Consider the following 5664-nt stretch of genomic DNA (forward strand, 5'->3'; position numbering starts at 1 on the left):
CCTGGTACCGGAAAAAAAAAAAAAAAAAAAAAAGAATGTAAAAGACTTATGGAAAAGCAATGGATCAAACTATGGCATAAAAATTTATGTCCTTGTAGCTGTGAAGAGTTACTGTGTTTTCAGCTTTGACATTTGTCCTGGAACTCAACCATCAGGTCCTTATTTGTATAGTAATAAACTGAATGATGCTGTGAACACACTTGTTGCTCCTGTCTCCCAAACTGATTGGAATGTGACCTTCCATAATTGGCTTACTGGTTTCCAATTGATGTCACATTTGGGAACAGAGCACATCTTCAATTTATCGGGGATGAGAAGTTGCTGCCTACTTAACTTAGCCCCTAATTCTTTGACACTGGCCTATAGTATTTTTTTATGACCCCTAGGTAATTTTAGTCTTTTTTTTTTTTTCCTCTGGTACCGGGAATCGAACTCACAACCTTGCGCTTGCCAGACAGGCGCTGTGCCGCTGAGCTAAATCCCCAGCCCCCAGTAATTTTAGTCTTGATATATGAGGATTATTAGAACAATTATGTCACCTTTGCTAAAGCAATACAGCCAGCAATAGCAATAGCATCAAACATAGACTAGAAAATGACAAATTGTGCTATTAATTTGCCACCTTTAACCATATGAACTAGAGTTGTGGTTATCCAAAAAAATAAAGCAAACCAGAAAATTGTATACAGCACATATGCCCTTAGTACAGCGATTTTACACTTAGGGGAAAAATTTAAAAGGGGTAGGGGAAAAAAATAGAGAAAGAGAAGAAGAGGAACAGATTAGAAGCAAGGCTGGAGGACAAAGAAAGATTACACAAGCTTTGGGAAACTGGTGCAGAAGAGAGAAGGAAGAAATAGAACAGAAAAGAAACAAGAACAGAATGACAGCAAAAAAACTAGACACAATGTTCACACTCAGATAAAAACAAGAACAAACAGTCAAGAAAAAAAAAAGCAATGTCCACTTCCAGGCATGTCTCTGCTGACCTTGGTAAAGAAAGTATGCAGACAGAGCCCAGATCGATGTTGATTAATCCCACCAAGCCAGCTGTAGCTTTACGTGAGGGAGCGGGAGTGGATAATGCCAGCAAGCCTGCACTTTTAGTTCCACTGAAGTTCAGGTTTGTTTCTGACTATAAGGCTGGAACCCAATTTGTTCAGCCTGTAACACTCCATGTGTCTCCTGCCGGCTTGAACTCAGCTCCTTGACCGCCTGCCTTCTTGAGCTTGGCTCTGCCTCACGCAGATCGGAGCTGCCTCATGGAGCCGGTGGATGGAGCCAGCCCTGCGTTCTGAGCACACTTGGCCCCTCTCCAAGATGGCTCCTGACCAATTGCCCTCTCCTGGAGGACATCTGAACCCAAATGACTCACCAGCCCCTGCAATCTACTGTGTCCACCACTCTGTTCCACTGGTGTGTTTCTCCATGGAGGCCTCTGGGGTCACCAGTAGTCCCTGTGTGTCTGTAGGTTTGAGCTGCCTCACCCATGCAGTGAGTCAGGGCTCAGGGAGAAAGCCCCTTTTGCTGCCTCCTTCTATGCTGAAGTCTCTCTCTGTTCTCGCCATGGGCTTCAATTCTTGCATCAGATCCTTGCTGGGTCCTGGCGACCCACTTCTCTCCTTCCTCTTCCTCACGTTGCTATATTCCTGTGTCTAGACACCAAATCTTGCATTTTTTTTTGTTTGTTTGTTTTGTTTTTTCCGGTACCGGGAATCGAACTCATGACCTTGAGCTTGCCAGGCAGGCACTGTGCCGCTGAGCTAAATCCCCAGCCTGGACACCAAATCTTGGAGAGGCTGTTTCTCTGCTGCCCAAATACCTAAAGCCAGAACTCTTAATTTGTACCCAAATTAGGATGTACAGCTGGACATGGTGGTCCAGTCCTGTAATTCCACCATTCTACGGGGCTGGGGGGCAAATATATGTTTGGTGTTTGTGCAAAGGTCTTTCACTGATGGTGTCGATGGTCAAAGCTTTCCAGGTGAGGGGCCTGTAGCCCCACAGAAAAATCTTTGCTTACCACAGGGCCGGGATCGGGGTGGGCCCAAACCCGCCACCTTGGTGCTGGTTGAGCACAGCTGGTGACAAACAAGGGGCCTCTCGGGGACAGTACACAGGCTGAGCATGGCTGCTGCTGGCTGCGGGAGGCAAAGCCTGAGCCGTCCTGACCTCGGGACACAGAGAGCTGACATCATGGGGTCCCTGCTGTCAGACTGGTCTGCCGCCTCCTGGCCCACTCGGGGTGACCCCATGACCTCACGCGGGCGGCTGGCCGGGTGACCCTCCTGCTCTCAGTTTGAGCTGCAGTTGCAGGTCCCAAATGACTCCGCAATTCTCGGCTTGGGCAGCAAGGACATGTCACACTCAGCGCGTCTGGGTCAGGTGCTTAATCTGTGCCCCAGGTCTGCTCCTTCCGGTGTCTCTCGTCTCAGGAAGGGACACAGCCACCATCTAGGCATTCAGGCCGAAAAAGAAAAGAACAGAAAAGAAAAGAGACATAAAAGAAGTACTTCAGGCCTAGTGCGCCCGAGTGCCTCTCCTCTCCTCCTCCCATACAACCGATCTTCATTGCGTTGGAGTTAATCATTTATTCACTGCATTAGTTTCCTGTTCCAGAGGCCCCCAAGTCGAGAATCAGTTTCACTGGGCCAAGGTTAAGGTGTCAAGAGATCTACGCTCCCTCTGGTGGTTCTGGCAGAGAATCTGGCAGAGAATCTGTCCTTTGTGGTGCTGGGGACAGAGCCCAGGGCCTGGTTCGTGCTAGGTAAGTGCTCAGCCACTGAGCTGCACCCCAGCCCACTTCTTCTTTTCACCTCAGTTAAAAAACAAAAGTCCCAAACCAAAATGAAACAAAAAGAAGAATGCATAGCACAAGACTTACTACCTTAAGTGTCTGTTTCAGTAGTGTTAAATGTATTTTCATTGTTGTGGAACAGACTTCCAGAATCTTTTCATCTGTTTATTTTTATCACTTTTTCTGTCTTTTTGAGACAGGGTCTCACTATGTAGGTCAGGCAGTCCTTGAACTCACTTTGTAGCCCAGGCTGGCCTTGAACTCACAGCAATCCTCCTGCCTCAGCTTCCTGAGTGCTAGGGTCAAGGTGTGTGCCACTACACCTGTCCAGAACCTTTTCATCTTGCAAATCTGCAATTCTACCCACTAAATAACTCCCCAGTCCCCCAGGAACCATCAGTCTACTTCCAGGTTCTATGAATCTGGCCACTTTTTTATGTGTATATGTGGGGGTGGGAGTTGAGACAGGATCTCGCCATGCAGTTCAGGCTGGCCTGAACTTATTAGGTAGCCCAAGCTGGCCTCAAACTTACAGTGATCCTCTTGCCTCAGCCTCCCAAGTACTGGGATTATAAGCATGTGCCATCATGCCTGGGAGGAATTGTTTTTCCAATTTCCTTTTCAAATTGTTATTTGTTAATGTTTATACGGACAATTGATTTTTTTTTTTTTTTTTTCTGACACTGGGGATTGAAGCCAGGATCTTCACACTGAGCTAGCTACATCTCCAACCCTTTTTGTTTTATATTTTGAGGCAGGGCTTTGCTAAGTCACCAGTTGCCCAGGCTGGGCTCATACTTGTAATTCCCCTGCCTCAGCCTTCCAGAGTGCTGGAATTATAGACATATACCACCCAACCTGGCTGCTAGCACTTACAATATTATGTTTAATAAAAATTTTATTTAATTTATTTTTTTTCTGGTCTGTGTGAGACAAGGTCTTGCTCTATGTTGAGGCTGGCCTCGAACTCACTTTGTAGCTCAGGCTATCCTTGAACTTGCAGTGATCCTCCTGCCTCAGCCTCCTGAGTGCTGGGATTACAGGCGTGTGCCATCATGCCAGACTGCTGTGGGCTTTTTTGCTGTTGGACCTCCTTGTCTTCTGGGATGCATCCTGTTGGTCACAGCATAGGATCTCTTGAGCATGCTATTGAACCAGGTTAGCGTGGGGTTTTGGTGGTAATTTTTGCATCTGTGTTCATCGGGGATATTAGTCTGTAGTTCCTCTCTGTGTCTTTGTCTAGTTTGGGTATTAGGGTAATGCCAGCCTCTTAGGATGATACCGGAAGTGTTCCTGCCTCTGTAAGTTTTTGGAAGAGCTTCAGTAGGGTTGGTGTTAATTCTTTAAATCGTTGGCAGAATTCTTCGGGGAAGCCATCTGGTCTTGGACTGTTTTTTCTTTTTTTTTGCTTTGTATCCTCAGCATTTAAAAAAAAAACCTGTACATTTTAGATATGTGTAACCATAACATTCACCTAGGGGATTTGTACCTGTCCATGACATATCTTGCTTTTCTTCTTTTTTTTTTTCCCCATTCTCCTCCCCCTAGACTTTTCTTTGTTGAAATTTTTATTAGATGCAGCTCCTTACTCATTATTGATCTGGTTTGATCATCTGTTGCTTCGTGAGTCAGTCTGGTAGGCCGTGTGTTTGTAGGAATTTACTTATTTGATCTAGATCTTCTGATTTGTTGGCACACAGTTCTGGCTTCTTAGAAGGATACTCACGGTAGCATTTAGAGCCCAACCTGACAGTCTCTAGCTCACATCTACGAAGGCCTCCACCCCCTGCAAATATGGTAGCTCTTACGGGCTGATTTGATGTCTCCCCAAAATTCATACATGAAAATCCTTCCCCGAGGAGCTTACAGTGTGATTGTACATGGAGATAAGGTCTGCGAAGAGGTCATTAAGTTAAAGAGAAGTCACTCTGACGGGCTCTAAGATGCCTGGCATCCTTTGGAGAAGAGGCGATTAAGACACAGACATGCGCAGAGAGAGACCGCGGGAAGTCACAGAGAACAGCCAACAAGAGCAGGGTGCAGCAGTGCACCCCTGTCATCCAGCACTCTGGGAGGCTGAGGCAGGAAGATCACAAGTTTGAGCCCAGCTGGGCAATTTAGTGAGACCCTGTCTCAAAATCTAAAATAAAAAAGGGCTGCAGATGTAGCTCAGTGCAAAGGCCCTGGGTTCTACCCCTAGCACTGAAAACATAGCTGTGCGCTCTGAGAAACCAAGGCAGGGAGTCTGGAGGGCTGAAGGTTGGGCCTGCCAGTTGTCCAGGTCCAGAGAGCTGAGGAGCCAGCAAACAGTTTATTTTATTTTATTTTTTTGATCAAAATATGAATTGCTGGGCATGGTGGTACAGGTCTATAAGCCAAGCTACACGGGAAACTGAGGAAGGAGGATTACAAATTCAAGGGCAGCCTGGGCAATTTAATGAGACCCTGTCTCAAAATAAAAAATAAAAAAGACCTGAGGAGGTGCAAAGGCCCTGGGTTCTGTCCTCTGTGAGCTCCCCTTTAGGTTGTAGCTAGGTCTCTAGCATGGGGTGGGGGTGGGGGAGAGAAAAGAAGCGAGGAAGGATGGAATGGCTGACAGGGTCTCTTTGGCCATGCTCTAGGCAAGCTGGGTCACGCTTCCTGGCTGTTCCTGCCATCTTGCTTGGGTCGCCCTGAGCCAGGGCCCTCCTGCCTCCTGACCCATCCTTCAGGGCTCCCCAGCTCTGCTCCCTCCCTCAGGGGTCCCTAGCTGTCCTGTGTCCTGCCTGGAAGACCTCACCTTCCTCCAGCCTGTAGTCTTTGCCTGGTAAATTGCCTTTGCTCTTTTTCTTTTCCCTTTCTTTTTCATTTTTTTTTTTTTTTTTTTT

The sequence above is a fragment of the Chinchilla lanigera genome, unplaced genomic scaffold, assembly GCF_000276665.1.
Source record: "Chinchilla lanigera isolate Chin_1 unplaced genomic scaffold, ChiLan1.0 scaffold00055, whole genome shotgun sequence".
NCBI lineage: Eukaryota > Metazoa > Chordata > Mammalia > Rodentia > Chinchillidae > Chinchilla > Chinchilla lanigera.